Source organism: Culex pipiens, chromosome 1 (assembly GCF_016801865.2).
Source record: "Culex pipiens pallens isolate TS chromosome 1, TS_CPP_V2, whole genome shotgun sequence".
NCBI lineage: Eukaryota > Metazoa > Arthropoda > Insecta > Diptera > Culicidae > Culex > Culex pipiens.
Genome location: NC_068937.1, coordinates 49,416,654 through 49,437,379, shown reverse-complemented (window position 1 = coordinate 49,437,379; position 20,726 = coordinate 49,416,654).

Below are 20,726 nucleotides of genomic sequence, written 5' to 3'. Positions count from 1 at the left end.
AAACATGGAGCTAAACTTTCTGTCAAGCTTCTGTAAAGTTTACCATGACAGTTGCGAAAGTTTAACTCCACATCTCACACGAAAGTTGAACTCCATGTTACCGGCTCACATCTCTCTTTTTAAATTCTCAATAAAATTAACCCACGAGAAACACGAACGACAATACAAAAAGAAACAACTAGAACTTTGTAGATCATTGTTACACTCTAAAAAATAAACCTGCAAAGTAACAAAAATCACTAAATTTTTAAATTAAACATTTCGTTCTAAAATAAAAACGTTACTTAATCCACCCTTCGGTGGTTGATGCCTTCCTCACATTAAGAATTAATGCTATCCAAAATAGATACAAAAGGGCGGACCTTTTAGTGTTCTATAAACTTGATTCATTATTCATACCATCAGATTGGGTAGTCAGATCTTCAAAATTCTGGGCACTTATGTGCTTATAACTTTTGATAGGGTTTTCAGATCTGCAATCTATTGAACTCGTTGGAAAGGTCTACGATATCTATCCAAAAACAGGTTGCATGATAGATCCGGACAGCGTTTTTGTCAAATTATCTGAGACCCGGCCTCTAAAAAGTTCATAAATAACACTTAAGTGCTTATAACTTTTGATAGAGTTGTCAGATCTGCAATCTATTGAACTCATTGGAAAGGTCTTTTGATTACCTATCCAATGACAAGTCGCATGGTAGATCCGGACAACGTTTTTGTCAAATTAGCTGAGATCCGGCCTCTAAAAAGTTCATAAATAACACTTAAGTGCGTATAACTTTTGATAGGGTTGTCAGATCTGTAATCTGTTGAACTCGTTGGAAAGATCTTTTGAATACATTTCTAAAAATGTATAACATGACGGGATTTCTTACAAAAATCACCCTTTTTACAATCTTCCGGACTTTTGTTAAAATCGTTTTTTTAGCATAACTTTTGAAGTACTTAACCAAACTTTATAATTTTCAATAGCGAATTTATGGAACTATTTTTGTTTTTTTTTTCGACGAATGATATCGGGCATCAAATTTAAAAAAAAAAGTTCTTTGGACACCATATTTCCAAATAATCACCTTTTCAGGCTTAACATTATTAAAAACCACGTATTTTTTTAATGTTCAAAAATGTCACGAGAAATAAAAAAAATGGAGCTCGTACAATGTTTCACACCAATCAAAAGAGGGTGGGACGACTTTTTTCAGATTTCGTGTTAGTTGGTGGAGAATTACCCAATTGTCACGACACGACATTTTAAAATGAAAATTTTATTTCTAAATAAAAAATGAGCTATTACCGATCTGAAAAGATCATTAAATTTCCCATAAAATGACATGTCAACATAATTTTTACAGTTAAGCAACTGCTCAAATGAATGTTTAATTCGACGTCGTCATGCTATCTTGTCGCACCCGCCATTTTGACGTTCCGAGAAAAACGCGTTTTAATGTTTGACCTTGAATAAACAAAAACGAAAGCACTTAATGTAAACAATAAAAAACACGTTTTGTTTGGCTGACCATTCTGTGCATTGTCCCGAAGTTTGGTTGAAGTTGGTTGCTGGAGTCCCGAGTTATAATTACATATGTTTACATTAGTCTAACTTGTACGTGCGTCAAACGCGTTTTGACCTGAAATCCCTTTGGCCAGTTGTCGCACTTACATCAATTTTCAGGGAGTGACAAGATAGCACGACGAGATTGAAACTTCTTTCATATGTAAAGTGACAAAAATGCACGGAGTTTTTTCGGTTTTTATTGAATATCTCAGGATTGAAATCGAATTTTGGGGATCTGAAAAGGTCAAAAGGTGGGGCATTGTGAGCTGCACAAAATGGCGTTCTTAACTCAATTTGGCCCAAAATGCACGTACGACAAGTTAGCACGACGGGGACGAATTGTTAAATAGTATTTTTTTTAAACATGATTTTTTGATTAATTTTAGATTAAAATTCAACCGTATTAAATTAAACTGATTTAAAAATAGGTTTCGACTTTCTGTGGTACAAAATATATGTTTTGATGATTTGATTTAAATTTTATTTTCAAATATTGCAAAAAGATCCAAAGTGGTCCACAGAATCAATCCTGGTGTTTTGAGTATAATACGAGTCTTCGTTTTAATAAATAAAGCTTTCTATCATTTATCATTCAAATGACTTTTAAAACCTTAAATGTTTCATAAACGCTTTAAGAAAACTAAATAACGCTTATTTAAAACTTGTCAAATTCTAATAAAAATTGTAGGTGTTAAAATTGAACGATAGTTCCCATGAAAAGAAACATTTAATTTTTTTTATAAGAGCAAACTTATTCATGATTTTCTATTGAAAAATACATATTTTTCAAAAAGTTTAGAAAATTTCCTACCAATTTCTCTAAAAAAAGCTTTGAACATTGGCCCTCTGGTTGCTGTCATAGCTGACAATTTCTCCTCTAAAACATATTCTCTTCTATTTGACTTTGTTCTAACTTTTGCCCCTGATCACGAATCTGAGCTTCATTTTTCGATATCTTGTGATGGATAGTCGGAATCTTGCTCAATTTCTGCCCTACCCGATTTGTTTAAAAAAATGTTATATTTTCTGGCAATCATGATCATGATTGGAACAATTTCATATATAGTTACGGGATTCGAAGCTTCTGCGCTAGTGTGCGTGAGATCGTCAAATTAAGGAAATTGTCCACCATTTTTTCATTCTTTGTCAAACCGCGTTGGCGAAAAAGCGTTCCGAAAAATCGCTCTCGTTTAATTTTGTTTAATCAGTAAAAGTTAAATTTTGTGTGTTTTAATAGTTGTAATTTATTCGGCTTCGTCGTACCAGTCGTTTTCTTCCAGTCCAGTCTCTGGCCAATCAAACTCCCGCTGACGAATCCTTGCACGCTGGCCAACTCCTTGTGGACGTGGGAAACCTGCTCTGGCGGAAAGAGCCCCCACTATCCAACCGAACCCGTGCAACTTCTGGCCGCGTCTTTCAAAAAGTGTGAAACCTTGAGCATCGTGAGCTGCTCCGGCGGCCGTATTCAAGTTTATCTGCTGAAAATCCGCTGGCCTCTCAATACTCTAGAACCGGGTTTGTTTACGCTCTTGCAAGTTGCAACTAAAAAGCAGTGTTTGTTTACACATTTTTCTATCTGATTTAGGCCAAGGAGCAGATCCCTCCGGACGTGGGAAAGCGTAAGCAACGCGTGCTGATCCTGCCGAACGAGCACCCGCTGACGAATCCGTGCAATAACAGGCCAATTCCTTCCGGAAGAGTGAAACCTGCTCCCCCTTCGTTCCAGGTTCTTCACACGAGACCAGAATCACGCGAACTTGCGCCGAATGATGACTTCGACCGGGACCGTCTGGCTGATCTTGTTCGACCTCGAGGATTTGGATTTGGAATTTTGCATCTCACTAACACATGCAAAAATCTTTCGTTGTATGCGTATCACCAGCTGTCAAAAAAAGTGTCACCATTTCAAACAAAACTGCTCGAATCTGCTTGCCACCAAAAGCAGGCAGAAACGTCAAACCACCTTGCTGCAGAAAATGAATTAGGACAGATATCATGCATTTTCTGATATATTTTCACACCGATTTGCAGTAAATTCTGACGATCCCCAGTTGGGTGAAAAAGACGTGTTTTTAAAAAAATTTCAGCCTGAAATGGCGATGGTTTGGAATTTGGTGTAAGAGGGACTTTTATATCAAGAAATTAAAACATGGAGCTAAACTTTCTGTCAAGCTTCTGTAAAGTTTACCATGACAGTTGCGAAAGTTTAACTCCACATCTCACACGAAAGTTGAACTCCATGTTACCGGCTCACATCTCTCTTTTTAAATTCTCAATAAAATTAACCCACGAGAAACACGAACGACAATACAAAAAGAAACAACTAGAACTTTGTAGATCATTGTTACACTCTAAAAAATAAACCTGCAAAGTAACAAAAATCACTAAATTTTTAAATTAAACATTTCGTTCTAAAATAAAAACGTTACTTAATCCACCCTTCGGTGGTTGATGCCTTCCTCACATTAAGAATTAATGCTATCCAAAATAGATACAAAAGGGCGGACCTTTTAGTGTTCTATAAACTTGATTCATTATTCATACCATCAGATTGGGTAGTCAGATCTTCAAAATTCTGGGCACTTATGTGCTTATAACTTTTGATAGGGTTTTCAGATCTGCAATCTATTGAACTCGTTGGAAAGGTCTACGATATCTATCCAAAAACAGGTTGCATGATAGATCCGGACAGCGTTTTTGTCAAATTATCTGAGACCCGGCCTCTAAAAAGTTCATAAATAACACTTAAGTGCTTATAACTTTTGATAGAGTTGTCAGATCTGCAATCTATTGAACTCATTGGAAAGGTCTTTTGATTACCTATCCAATGACAAGTCGCATGGTAGATCCGGACAACGTTTTTGTCAAATTAGCTGAGATCCGGCCTCTAAAAAGTTCATAAATAACACTTAAGTGCGTATAACTTTTGATAGGGTTGTCAGATCTGTAATCTGTTGAACTCGTTGGAAAGATCTTTTGAATACATTTCTAAAAATGTATAACATGACGGGATTTCTTACAAAAATCACCCTTTTTACAATCTTCCGGACTTTTGTTAAAATCGTTTTTTTAGCATAACTTTTGAAGTACTTAACCAAACTTTATAATTTTCAATAGCGAATTTATGGAACTATTTTTGTTTTTTTTTTCGACGAATGATATCGGGCATCAAATTTAAAAAAAAAAAGTTCTTTGGACACCATATTTCCAAATAATCACCTTTTCAGGCTTAACATTATTAAAAACCACGTATTTTTTTAATGTTCAAAAATGTCACGAGAAATAAAAAAAATGGAGCTCGTACAATGTTTCACACCAATCAAAAGAGGGTGGGACGACTTTTTTCAGATTTCGTGTTAGTTGGTGGAGAATTACCCAATTGTCACGACACGACATTTTAAAATGAAAATTTTATTTCTAAATAAAAAATGAGCTATTACCGATCTGAAAAGATCATTAAATTTCCCATAAAATGACATGTCAACATAATTTTTACAGTTAAGAAACGAAAAATGGCAGAATGCAAATAACCTCAAATCATTACTCAATGTCATGTCATAGAATTCCACGCCTTTAAATCCATCTTTAGTTCAATTGCAAGTGCAAAACTTTTAATCATTAATTTAATCACTCGCGTCACCAAAGAATGCACCAAAACTGCACGTGTCCACACTGCAACGCCCTCCTTTGAGTTAGTGGAACCGGTTTTCCGAGGATTTATGCAATTACACTTGTTTCCACCGTCGACCAACCCAACCCACCCCCAAAATGTTCCTCATTTCCATTTGGCTTTGGCTCATTTTTCTCCGTCGTCCGTCCGCTGAGCACGTCAGTCAACATGTCAAACGCCCTGTGAACCCAACCCAGAGCCCGGGTTAGTAATGCACATTCTATTCACTTTTTTCCGTATTCTGTCGCTGCATGGTGATATTAAAATGCATTCCTCCTGGCATAAATGTCAGAACATACCACAGCCGTCGGGTGGGGGCCACGTGTCAGACTCTTGGGGTGTGACTCGTGTGGTGTAAATTTCATTAGGATTTTCTGTTTGAACTCCCGCGAGTTATGACGACGACCGGATGGCCGGTGTCCAGGGTTTTCCGCGCCCCAACCCCGAAGGGCATGTCCCGGCACTTTGTTGTTTGCGAGCTGTTTATGTCGTAAAAAAGGCGCAAAATTAATGGTGTTTGATGTGATTGTCACCAAAAATAAAGAGAGCGTGCAGTTTGAAACAAGAGATTTTCAAAATTTCGTACACGATAATTGTTATACAATTTTAAGATAAGTTATTTCCTTAGATTTTCATGGAAAGGAATATGACTGAACATGTTGAACTTTTATGCAACTTTTTTTTTTGTTATTTACCGACTTGAGCTATAATGCAAAAATAACCCAAGCAGTGTAAATTATTATTATTATTTTTTTTTTTTTTAATTTTAATTTATATTTATTTTGATTTTTTCTTCCATGTACATTCATTCAGTTAAAATATTATTGAGTGTCCAATCACAATCGATGACTTTTCACCTCAATTTTAAATACTAGCAACTTTCATTTATTCATGAAATATTGTAGCTTTCGCTATTCAGTGATTTCAAATGTAGGAGGTCCTACATGTACAAAAGGGAAAAGGGATGACTTAAAACTAACTTATAAACTATATAAAGAGCGGATCAATGCAGCTGAAGACTGCAATGATTTTTGTCGAAATGCATCAATTATCTTATTGGACATAACATCCAAAGTGTCAACTTCTGCTAATTGATGAAGTTCACTGGTGCTGAACCAGGGAGGAAGTTTCAGAATCATTTTCAGAATTTTGTTCTGAATCCTCTGAAGTTTTTTCTTCCTGGTTAAGCAACAGCTTGTCCAGATCGGCACAGCATAAAGCATGGCAGGTCTGAAAATTTGTTTATAAATTAACAGTTTATTCTTGAGACAAAGTCTAGAATTCCTGTTTATAAGTGGATACAAACATTTAATATATTTGTTACATTTAACCTGGATACTTTCAATGTGATCCTTGTAAGTAAGGTTTTTGTCAAAAGCAAGTACAAGATATTTCACTTTTTCCTCCCACTTTAAAATTACCTCATTCATCTTTATAATGTGATGACTTTTTGGTTTAAGAAAATCAGCCCTTGGTTTGTGAGGGAAAATAATAAGTTGAGTTTTTGCAGCATTTGGAGTAATTTTCCATTCTTTCAAATAAGAATTGAAAATATCCAAGCTTTTTTGTAATCTTCTTGTGATGACACGAAGGCTTCTACCTTTGGCGGAGATGCTTGTATCATCAGCAAAAAGTGATTTCTGACATCCTGGGGGCAAATCAGGCAAGTCAGAAGTAAAAATATTGTATAAAATTGGACCCAAAATGCTTCCTTGAGGGACGCCGGCACGTACAGGTAGTTGATCAGATTTGCTATTCTGATAACATACCTGCAGAGTACGATCCGTCAAATAATTTTGGATAATTTTCACGATATAAATCGGAAAATTAAACCTTTTTAATTTCGCAATCAAACCTTTATGCCAAACACTGTCAAATGCTTTTTCTATGTCTAGAAGAGCAGCGCCAGTAGAATAGCCCTCAGATTTGTTGCTGCGAATTAAATTTGAAACTCTCAACAACTGATGAGTAGTTGAATGCCCAAGGCGAAATCCAAACTGCTCATCAGCGAAAATTGAATTTTCATTAACGTGTGTCATCATTCTATTAAGAATTATTCTTTCGAATAATTTACTAATAGATGAAAGCAAACTAATGGGCCGATAGCTTGAGGCTTCAGCAGGATTTTTATCCGGTTTCAAAATCGGAACTACTTTGGCATTTTTCCAACTACTGGGAAAATATGCCAAATCAAAACATTTGTTGCAAATTTTGACCAAGCTACTTAAAGTTGCTTCAGGTAATTTTTTAATTAAAATGTAAAAAATGCCATCCTCACCAGGGGCTTTCATATTTTTAAATTTTTTGATAATAGATTTTATTTCATTCAGATCCGTATTAAAAACTTCATCTGATGAAAATTCTTGTTCAACAATATTCTGAAATTCTATTGAAATTTGATCTTCAATAGGACTCAAAACATTTAAGTTGAAATTATGAGCACTCTCAAACTGCTGAGCAAGTTTTTGAGCTTTTTCCCCATTAGTTAATAGAATATTATCACCATCTTTTAAAGAAGGGATTGGTTTTTGGGGTTTCTTAAGAACCTTTGAAAGTTTCCAAAAAGGTTTGGAATAAGGTTTAATTTGTTCGACATCTCTTGCGAACTTTTCATTTCGCAGGAGAGTGAATCTGTGGTCAATAACCTTTTGCAAATCTTTTTGAATTCGCTTCAGTGCAGGATCACGAGAACGTTGATACTGTCTTCGGCGAACATTTTTCAGACGAATCAGAAGCTGAAGATCGTCATCAATAATGGGAGAATCAAATTTGACTTGGACTTTAGGAATAGCAATATTCCTTGCATCCAAAATTGCATTAGTTAAAGATTCCAAGGCTGAATCAATATCAGCTTTGGTTTCTAAAACAAAATCATGATTTAAATTATTCTCAATATGATGCTGATACCTGTCCCAATTAGCTTTGTGGTAATTAAACACAGAACTATTGGGTCTGGTAACTGCTTCATGAGAAAGTGAAAAAGTTACTGGAAGATGATCAGAATCAAAATCAGCATGAGTCACTAAAGGACCACAATTAATGCCCAAACTTTCAATAACTTTTAACTTAAAGTCACGTAACGTGCTATAAGTCATACTACGGTGGATAACTATTGCAACTCCACCGCCATTTCGATTCATTCTGTTATTGGTTATAACTTTATAATCTGGATCACTTTTCAAATAAGTGCCAGTTTTTAAAAATGTTTCGGTTATAACAGCAACATGCACGTTATGAACTCGTAAAAAGTTGAAAAATTCATTTTCTTTCGCTTTTAAAGAGCGAGCATTAAAATTCATAATATTGATGGAATTACTTAGATCCATGATTAAACTTCAGGGTAAGAACAACATCATTCGCAAATTTTAATCCAATCTGGATTGCTTCCATCATGGATGTAGCATTACTCATTGTTTGAATCAAACCAAACAGTGAGTTTTGCAAAAAAGTCATTTTTTCAAACGTAACATCGCCGAGATCAGAAGATCCCAAAGCGTTGCCAGAAGAAAAAATTTCAAATGAAATTTGAGGTACCTGCCCAATTTGAAGATTGGTAGAGGATTTAAAATTCGTGGATGAACCCGAACCCGAAACGACGTTGGCATAAGAAATACCATTAGTGTTACCTAACTTTTCCACGGTAGGGGTATTTCTAGCATTGTTCGAGTGAGACAGCACGAACGTTTGATTTAAAGATGCAGGTACAACCTGACTTTGAGAAAATTTCGGTTTGGATTTCAGCTGATGCTTAGCACGAGAATCCAAAACCTTTTTTCTGATGGGGCAATCCCATTTAAACATTTAAATTGGGTGACTTCTTTCACGGGACAATTGTCCTTGTTGTGAGAAGAATCCCCGCAAACCATGCATTTTGGAACCATGGCGCAATGATCAGTACCGTGCCCGAATGCCTGGCAACGCCGGCACTGGGTCAGAATCTGGCCATTACCGCCATGTTTCTTAAAATGCTCCCACTTTACCCGTACATGGAACAAAAACTGTACTTTGTCCAAAAGTTTCAAATTGTTGATTTCATTTCTATTGAAATGAATCAGATAAAATTGTGAAGTCAAACCAAAGCGAGAAATATTCCCGTTTGATTTTTTCTTCATTGGTATTACTTGGGATGGGACAAAGCCAAGCAACACCTTAAGTTCGTTTTTGATCTCATCCACCGACAAGTCGTTGGAGAGACCTTTCAGGACCGCCTTGAATGGACGAGCATTCTTGGTCTCATACGTGTAGAAATTGTGTTTGTGGTTTTTCAAATAACCAACAAAAGTTTGGTGATCTTGTAAAGATTCCGTCAACAAGCGACATTCTCCTCTTCGACCAAGCTGGAACGAAACCTTCAAATTGCAAGTTTCCTTGCAATTCTTCAGTTGCGTTCGAAAGCTGGCCAAATCGGAGACGGAAGTCACTACAATTGGCGGAGCCTTTACTCGTTTCTCGACGGCAGAAGGCTCAGTACGAGGAGAAGGATCCTTGTCAACAGTTTCGGATAAAACACCGAAACTGTTTGTCAATGGAATTGGAGGATTGACCTCACTTTCAGAATCAGAATCAGACCTCGGATGAGGCTGTTTTCTTTTTCTGTTTCCGTTAGCCGGTTTAGCGTTCAAACGCTTCACCGACGTAACGATCAAATCTTCAGAAGATTTGCGTTTACCTTTGTTTTGACGCATTTTGCAAGCAAAGTTCTCTTAAAAAGATGGCTTCGTTTGTAAAATACAACAAAATGTCAGGTGGGGTTAGTCTTGAAAAGACTGTTTAGAATTTTGGAAAGTAACTCAGGTAGTCTTTAAAAAGACTGTGAATTTTGTTTGAAATAACTCTGAGCTTAGGTAGTAAAAAATACCGCAGCTCTAGTGTCCGTTCACCTCGAAGGTTCGCAAGACACTGAGTGTAAATTAATTAAAATGTCCACCACCAAGTGACCTTTCGATGAAAAATGGATTAGAGAGCGTTTCCACACTCTGCCATCAATGTAAGGATTTAATTTCGCACGTAGCGTTCAAAAAATCCTCCGTCGAAGGGGACTTTACACGCCTGGCTTACCACGTCAATTGTCTAATAAATTCCGGAATCGACCTCGAGGGGGGCGTTGCAATTCCGAGGACCGACGACGAATGCACTCTTTTTTAATTGAAGTCCAGACCTCGTCCATCTGAAATTGATAGCCCATGTCCAGTTGATGAAAAAGCGAGCCACGTGGATTCACGCCGCGATGGGTGTGCATTATGCAATGGCGGGTGCATTAATTTTAATGATTTAAATTTAAACTGCAGCATGAAGGTCGGTTCAGGGGAAGGGGGTGAAAGGGGTGTTGCATTGCGTTATCGTAATCGTAAATTCTTCCCTTCAATGAATCACTCACTCTGATATGGACATGTGGCAATGAGGACGATTTCAACGAGTGTGATTCTCTAAGAATGATTTATTTTGATTTCATTTTTTGTTCAAATCTTATTTTCTAGTAAAAAATTCTTACTGAGGAAATTCTCTAAAATTACTTGAAAAATTAACTTCTCGAATATGCCAATTTTATAGATTTCATAAAGAATCGCTGCATTTCAAAACTGATGGACACCGTCGGTTGATTCACCTTTATTTATGGTTATGTTAATTGGAAGTAATCGGTTGACAACGGTTTTTGGCGGTGCGCGTCGCAGGTTCAGAACATCTAGGTCATTTATTGCACTGGATAATTAAATTATCGATGTAATTCCAGATGAGGGGGAGGTAAATGCACTCAGCTTCAAGCAATTATTTGTTAAAATGAGCACCACTCAACACAGCAAAAAAAGTTGAATTTTGGAATGTTGAAAATTTGGTTGGTTGAATATTACTAATTTTTTGAGTAATATTAATCAAAAAATGTGTAAAAATGTGAACCTGATGAATATTCATTAGAAACTGATGAAAATTCACCAATTCCTGATGTAATATTACACATTTTTTTCGCCACAAAATCTGTCACCATTTCCTGATGAATATTACCATATTTTTTTTTTCTGTGAAGCGAAACTAAATGGTATGGTTATTGGAAGTTGAGTTAAACCGTCTTTGACAAAATTTGCTGATTCACATTTTGAGGAAAGCTAAATTTCCAACAAAAAGTAAACAAAACGAAGAATTTTCATTTCAACTGCAAACATCGTTACGATGCACATGTGCATTTCCACCTCATAATCAGGAACGCACGCTTTACCCTTCACAGTTCAGACCGTCCAGAACAACATTTGTAAACTAGAGTTGTGTTGCGCCATTTGTGCCATCCCGAACAGGGTGGATAAAATTAAATGGACTAAAACCGAAATAATAAACATGCTAATGCATTTGCATTATTATTACAACCGCGGAGCGCACCGAGTTGAGTTGAGTTGAGTTTGATGAACAATACCGACCGACGACGACCATCCTCATCACGATGTGGTTCTGGCCTTTTTACGACACCCCCAGCACGGCCGGAAGGACCCTGGAGGAGAAAGGTGGCAAAATGGCCATAAAAAGCTATGAGTGCCATTGATGGGCCACGCCACATATTGAAAGAGAGGTGGAGGGGATGTCCGCATAGGCCGTTACAAGGATCCTGGAAGGGGGTTGGTTGGGGGCGTATAAGCACATATCTCAACATCATCCACTTGTCAATCCGGCGACCACTGCGTGGTTGGCAGTCGTGAAATGGAAATGGTTTGAAATTTTAACCCTCAGGTTATTATAACGAAAAACATAAAAACATAAAAACATGAAAACATAAAAAACATAAAAACATAAAAACATAAAAACATAAAAACATAAAAACATAAAAACATAAAAACATAAAAACATAAAAACATAAAAACATAAAAACATAAAAACATAAAAACATAAAAACATAAAAACATAAAAACATAAAAACATAAAAACATAAAAACATAAAAACATAAAAACATAAAAACATAAAAACATAAAAACATAAAAACATAAAAACATAAAAACATAAAAACATAAAAACATAAAAACATAAAAACATAAAAACATAAAAACATAAAAACATAAAAACATAAAAACATAAAAACATAAAAACATAAAAACATAAAAACATAAAAACATAAAAACATAAAAACATAAAAACATAAAAACATAAAAACATAAAAACATAAAAACATAAAAACATAAAAACATAAAAACATAAAAACATAAAAACATAAAAACATAAAAACATAAAAACATAAAAACATAAAAACATAAAAACATAAAAACATAAAAACATAAAAACATAAAAACATAAAAACATAAAAACATAAAAACATAAAAACATAAAAACATAAAAACATAAAAACATAAAAACATAAAAACATAAAAACATAAAAACATAAAAACATAAAAACATAAAAACATAAAAACATAAAAACATAAAAACATAAAAACATAAAAACATAAAAACATAAAAACATAAAAACATAAAAACATAAAAACATAAAAACATAAAAACATAAAAACATAAAAACATTAAAACATTAAAACATAAAAACATAAAAACATTAAAACATAAAAACATAAAAACATAAAAACATAAAAACATTAAAACATTAAAACATTAAAACATAAAAACATAAAAACATAAAAACATAAAAACATAAAAACATAAAAACATAAAAACATAAAAACATAAAAACATAAAAACATAAAAACATAAAAACATAAAAACATAAAAACATAAAAACATAAAAACATAAAAACATAAAAACATAAAAACATAAAAACATAAAAACATAAGAACATAAAAACATAAAAACAAAAAACAAAAAACAAAAAACAAAAAACAAAAAACAAAAAACAAAAAACAAAAAACAAAAAACAAAAAACAAAAAACAAAAAACAAAAAACAAAAAACAAAAAACAAAAAACAAAAAACAAAAAACAAAAAACAAAAAACAAAAAACAAAAAACAAAAAACAAAAAACAAAAAACAAAAAACAAAAAACAAAAAACAAAAAACAAAAAACAAAAAACAAAAAACAAAAAACAAAAAACAAAAAACAAAAAACAAAAAACAAAAAAACAAAAAACAAAAAACAAAAAACAAAAAACAAAAAACAAAAAACAAAAAACAAAAAACAAAAAACAAGTCTAGTGTCTAATGCATATTCAACATCAATTGTGGTTGAAATCTAAAATTAGTTTATATTTAGCAATAATTGTTTCAACCTTCTAAAATTATTTTTTTTTTATAGTGTCTTAATAAAACTTCAACTATTTTTTGGAGACATTTTGAATTATAGAACCTCAAGGGTTAATTTTTGCCTCGCGACCCAGGCCAAAGGGCCAGTCAAACATATTCCACCGCCGCACCGTCCTAACGTGTTGATTTTCAAAATGAACTTTTTATGCAAATGCATTTTATGTTTTACACACAATAGCCTCTCTCTCTCTGTCTATTCCGTCGGTGACGGTTGTGAACAACAATATGTGACCGATCGACGTTGCCGTCCCCTGGGCCGTACGCACACCTTGGCCACGAAACTATTGTTTGCCGGCCAGATTTAGTGGCCGGCCCGAAAGGGGGTGGCATTTGCAAATCCACTCATATTGGATTGAACTCCCTTCAGGAGGGGGTGGCTTTTTAATCGATTGTCCATTACAGGCCATGTGGGGATTTCCTGGCTGGGGTTACGGCTTAGCGTTTTTGGTTGGGGGTGGTCCACAAATGCCAGATTTACATTGAGAGAAAGAGGGGGTGAATATTGAAATTTGTAATTACTATTGTTCATATTCCAGCGCCAGGATGTTTTGTGGACAAATGGGGTTTGGGACTTCAAATCTGATGGGAAAACAATGAACTACGCACGTGGACGATGGATTGATGGAATTTTAAGTGAATATTACTCAAAACATAGACATGCATTGAAGCGTTCGCGTATGACTTGGAGACTTGATCGTTTTGGATTGAGTTGGTTCAATTTGAAATTATTGGGCTTATTTTCATCAAAATCGTGATCCTTGTCCCAGGCTAATCCCATGAAACACGAAATCCCAATTAGTTTTACCACTTTCCGTACAGTAATCCAACTGTCCTGGCTAGCCATCATAACTAATCAAATCAAAATACAAGGTAATGCTCGTCAGTAGCAGCACCCTCGTTGGCCTTCAAACTACACTCAAAACCCCGAAGGCTATACCAACCGGACCGTAGATAACGAAATTAAAACTACACCATTTTCCATCACCCCCTTCAAAAAGGGATTTTCCTACAAAGTCATCCCCACCCAAAGCGGGTTAGTCTTTTGAACATCACGTGGAGTTGTCATCGTCATTGCTTGGTTGGTGAAAGTTTTAATTTATTTATATTCCAGTTTCCAGTTTGAGGGAATGATGAAAATTGACTTTCGCAGAACCTCCCATCGTCGTCGGTGACCATCACCTCTTTTCTGGCTAGTTTTTGTGTGTTTTGTGTGTAGTTCGAGGCCCCTCGGGGGATGACGGTGGAGTTCTGGGATCTCCAGGAAGCAAAGTCAGGTTGATAGAGAGAACAGATTGGTCTGAAGAAAATTTGAACGAGGATTTCTCAAAAAAAATAAAATAAAGTGGTTATGGCGTGGACATAAAGTGAATGACGTTGAATAACGTTTTCAAGTCCATTTAGTAAAATTTCGAAATTTAACAATCAAACCCAACATTTAAAAATGTCCAAGATAATAGTCTTAACCCTTTTCAAATGTTACTCTTAATTCTAAAATTTTTAAATATTTTTTTTAGCAAATAGACGAAAATTTCACAAGAAAAAACATTTTTAACATTGAAAATCGAACCAAATGTTTTCGGGAAATCGTGACTTAAAAAATTATTGCAAACAATGAGGAAAAATATTTTTCTCAAAATTTAGCTTCAAGAAGAGCAACCAGCAGTCAAATCAATAAGGTCAAAATGTGTTGAAGGATATTTTTCTTTCTTTGTGGTGCTATTCCTTCACGAAATATTTTTTTTTTAATTTTTCGAAAAATATCAAGTTTTTAAGTAATAGAAATTTTATCTATAAATTGAAAACAATTGCCTTTATCAAAAAATGTATAAAATTATTTTCGATTGCAATTTTGATTTTGCATCTAAAAAATGAATTTTGAAATTTGTTTATTTTGTTTGGCAATATTTTAGATTTTTTTTCATAAATTTTTTTTTATGCATATCTCATATCATAATTTTGAAAATAAACGAAAATGTGAACAAAATGTGTGAAATGAAATTAAAAAAAAAACGGAATTTGGCTTCGTGATTTTTTTTATGAAAGCTTATAATTATAACTTACAGTTTTCCCGGATACACCAAATCGATTAGACATTTTTTAAAGATACAGAGTTTCACTTAAATCACAAAATTCGAAGAATGGCAACTATTGGAAAAGCAGAAAATTACTTTTAGAGATGTATCATGAATTTTTTAAGCTTTCATTATAAACAATTCCCTGAAAAAAGTATATAACTTCTCTGGAAATGTCAAACAACTGTTTTGTAACTAAATGGTTTTTAAATGATTTAATAAGTATTTTCCTCAAAAACATGATCCAAAATATGAACATTTGAAGTACTAGCAATTTCGAACAAATGTTTATGAATTTGAGCCAATCCTTTCATATGTTGTAAAAAATAACATGTTCAGGAATCTGCAATAAAAAATCTAGGAAATCTCTTCAAGAAACTGCAAACCTTGATAAAAACATTTTGGTAGATCAATTTTCTAAAATTTTCACAATTTTAACAGCTTGCGATCAATTTTTATGCAATATATTTTCATTTTATCCTTCATTTTTTTTCAAATTAATTGTTGACAGTACTCTGATTGAACAGGGTTATTGAAATTAATGAAAATAAATGAAGAATTTTAAAGAAATTGCATAAAAATTACTCAAGACTTTATTTTATTTTAAGAAATCTTATTCAACCTGAATATTTTATGAATTTTTAAGTGTATGTATGGTACATTAAAGAATCGCCAAGGAATATTTTCTGGAGTTCCTTTTATATCTGTATTTAAAACATTAATTTAAGAATATTTTTAAAACCAGTCATTTTTTAAATATGAATTTTTATGCTGTCTGTTAGAATTTTTTCTTGCTCATTGGAAAAATACCTGGCATCTGAAATAAAATATAAAGAATCTCTAAATATCTTGAGAATTTTAGCAGATTCTTAAAGAAATTTGATAAGAAAATAACACCAATTATTTGAAAATTATATTTTTTTACATTTTTCTCAACTTAAAAGCGAAAATTTTGCAAAAATCCATGGTAAATCTCTGAGCAAATTGACTTGGAATCTCTTTTTATGCAACAAGAAAAATTTTACGATTATTTTAGGATTTTAATCTCCAAAAATTTAACTAAATTAAATTTAATCTTTAAGGAATCTATAGGAAACTTTTGGAAATAAATCACAAATTTGGTAGGTAATTAGATTCCTTGAAAACTCCAAGAATTTTATTAAATATTTTAAAAGTTTCTCAAGAAACAGGGTATCTGTGAAAGAACTCATAGTAATTGTTACATAAGACCCATCTGAGAAACGTATGAATTATGTTGGAAATATCTTACAAATTTTAAGAAACAGCTTTAAAATCTATTTGAAATCTTGACAAACAATGGAAATTAATTTAAATCTGTTTGAAATCGTTTTTGAATCCTTTGAGAATATTTTATAATTTTTAATAATTAATTTATTCTGTGCAGCGATGGAATAATCATCATCAAAAGAAAATCATTGGACGATCATCAAGAGAAAAATGGGTCTTCTCTCTCGCGCACGAAAGATCGGTAAAAAGAATCTAAAAAATCATCATCTTGATTATTCGGCGAAACATCTTTTTCACTACTACACTTGCTAGTGTAACGTCACACGTCGAAAAATGACCTGTCACATTTTGTTGATGGGCAATATGTGTAAACAAAGTGAAATAAATATTTTTAAGTGGTGCTTACAAGGAAATTCACAAAAATCATCAGCAGATTGATTTTTTTGGAGAAGTTCGGGAGCGATTTTCTTTTGCGTGATTTGCCTCCTCTCTCTTTCGCGGGTGAAGAAAGTTCGCTAGTGAAATTGATTTTTTTGCGATTATTCCATCCCTGATTCTGTGTGTTTTTGCTGATGGATGCCTTGAAATAAAGATACTTTGATTTAATTTTATCTCTTACAATTCTAATATTTTTTCTTTTTTTTTTAATTTCGTCCCAATTTCCCCCAATCCAACCTCCATTTCCAACCCAAAGAAAAAGCAAATCATCACCCGTTTTCGTTTCCATTCCTGCACAAGGTACGAACTGTGTCCTGAAAACCGAACCCAGGAGATAGATATCCTAACATCGAGGGCAAATATTTGTTTTTCCCCGGTGCTCGAGCACATGTCATCAGTTTCGGCCGTGACTCCTCGCTGGAGGGAAGAAAGCAACCAACAAATTTCGACTGCCTTGCTTTGTCAGAGGGATGGAATCCGGCAGGGATCACTCGTTCTATTTGTTCGGGTTAATTTGATGTATGAAGATAAGTTTTGGCTGGCTTTTGGGGTATCGCATCTTTGCTGGAAAAAAGGGTATCATTGCCTGGTGGCGAGAAAAAAATATAAGTAACACGGGTCCCGTGCTCGGGTAATAAACTGTTTTAATTTGATTAATTTGCTCCCGGGGCATAATTAACTAATTGCGGAATTATGAGTGGTGCTGAGTGGTTTCGGTACGATTTCTGACAGAGCAAATAGAAGAACAATTTTAAAAGATTTGGCGGTTGTTTAATGACAGTGACGGGTTTTTTAAACGAATATCGCAATTTTTACCGCGAAAACAATTTATGATTATTAAAAAAATAATAACGAAACATATTCAATCTGTCGTTAACCAAAGCAATATGTATGTAAATAACACACCAAATACCGATCCGTACATATGCTTTTCAACTGATACACGTGGCAAAGTTGTTGGGGCACGTTGCGAACCCCGAATTTCATGAACCTGCAGGCCAACTGAAACCGTACAATGGGGTGAGGTTTGCTTTAAAAATAAGCTTGTTGTCTTCTTCACTGAATCATTCTTAAAAGAATCTTTATCTAGTCTCATAGAGCACCCTTAGAGAAATTCCAGCCCAAAACAGGAATTTGCAGGTATGTTTAACTCGACCCAGACAAAACAGACAAATTTCATTTTTTTTGACGAAAAATTACAATTTAAATTGTGTAATGCGCAGAAATTACAGATTTGATCAAATTAAGTTCTGCAAAATTCTAGAATCATCTAGATCACTCCACGTTACAGTACCAGACAATAACACGCGTAATTGAATTGGCATATCATTTTCGCAACCTTTCCGCGCCGAAAAAGGCGCGATTTCCACCCGTCAAGGTTGGAAAAACCCCCCTCGTCTGCCCGGGGTTTTCCCGCGTAATATCGCGGGCGCGTATTAAATTTCACCGCCGTCGTTATTTCGCGTAGCCACACGTGGCACTTTGTTTGCAATTTCTAGCTCATCGAAAGGGATGTTGATTTTTTTTTTCGTTGTTTCCAAAATGCCCACCATGTAATCCTTTTATTCAAATGAGCATCGTTCGACGGGGGTAGACAAATGGCCATCGCAAAGGGGTCACGTGCCCTCGCCAATATTTGCTTATTGAAATGTGAGAGGAGCGCTGAAATCGATATCAATTTTACGTTTTTTTCAGTTGGAAAGGCTTATTTAAATAAAAATTCGAAACTAATTTGCAAATTTGCATATCCCAGTGCCGCTCTCAGGTTTCAATTTCCTCCCAGAGCAAAATTAAACCAGGGTCAAAATTTCAACCGGAAGTGAAAGGCAACTTTCCCAAGTCAAGTTTTAATTAAATAATAACACGCTAAACTGCAATAAACGTGCTCAGGAATGCACTACTTTCCAGGAGGAGCAGTTTAATTGAGCCAGAGCCGGAACCTGGGCTGGAGGAAATTAGCTTCCAAAGGTGTAAAACTTGTTATTGAAGTGGTCCTTCGTGAGCAGTTCGAGCAGCTGCGAACATCGGGCAGACAAAGGTATTTTTCCTAGGTTTTTATGATTTTGCCCCGAAGTGCGCATAAAATTGAGTTCGTGTTGGACGCTTCAAGGTTCGGCGAGGATGAGTCCCGATGGGAATGCACATAAAAAGGTACAAGAAATTTAATGGTTGTTAGATGATTGCAACTTTTATTTAAAAAAAATGACTCTATGTAAGAAGAAAATTGTGTATTTATTAATTTCTTACTCATTTACAAATAAAAAAATATTTTTTCAAGCTAGTCTATTTCGTTTAAGGAAAAAAAATAGTGATATCTATTGAAGATGATAGAAAGAATTCTTCTCAAGAGAATAGGTTTACATGTGAAGATCGAGCGAGAAGTACCTATCTAAATATCAAGGTTGTTAATCGATAGAATTATCGTCGATAATGGTTATCGTTATCGTCGTGACGATAACGATAATCTATCGCTACCGTTATCGTTATTCCGATAATTCTATCGGCGATAATCTTATTGACGATAACTTATATTTAATACATTTCTAAAATTGACTAAAACCAACCAAATTATCTCAAATTTTCAAGCTATCTCTAAGTAAATATTTTTTGATAATATGGTAAGTTTCAAAGTAAAAACTAGAAAAATAACAAAATACCGTATTTTTTTAAAAGTACTCAAATTTTCATAATTTGCCATATAGGTTTCAAACGATTTGAAATTTTGCATGCATTTTCTTTGTTTTAGAGTTTTTGAATGAATTACTCAAATTTTCACAAAATACCGTATTTTCTCGAAAATACTCTTTTTTTATAATTCGCAATATGGGTATCAAACGATCCGAAATTTTGCATGCATTTTCACTGTTTTCGAGTTTTTTTTTAATGAAAAACTTAAATTTTCACAATGTACCGTATTTTCTCGAAAATACTCATATTTCTATAATTCGCAATATGGGTATCAACCGATTCAAAATTTTGTGTATATTTTATCTGTTTTTTGAATGAAATACTCAAATTTTCACAAAATACCGTATTTTCTCGAAAATACTAAAATTTTTATTATTCGCAATATTCATAACAAACGATTTGAAATTTTGCATGATTTTAAACTATTTTAGAGTTTTTAGAATGTAATACCGTAAACTGGGGTGACTTTGATAGGTTTTTCAAATGCCCGTCAAATTAATATCTAAACATTTTTGAGAATTTTGAGTATGTAAGCATTAAGGGATAGCTTATTATCGAACATATATGCATAAATGAGACTGTTACATTGGATGTTTCAAAATAAGTGGCCAAAACAAATTTCTATCAATGTCACCCCGGGCTATCAAAGTCACCCCAGTTTACGGTACTTAAATTTTCACAGAATACCGTATTTTCTCGAAAATACTATTTTTTTTATAATTTGCAAAATGGTTATCAAACGAAGCGAAATTTTACTTGCTTTTTCATTCAAAAAACTCTAAAACAGTTAAAATACCTTCAAAATTTGGAATCTTTGATAACCATATT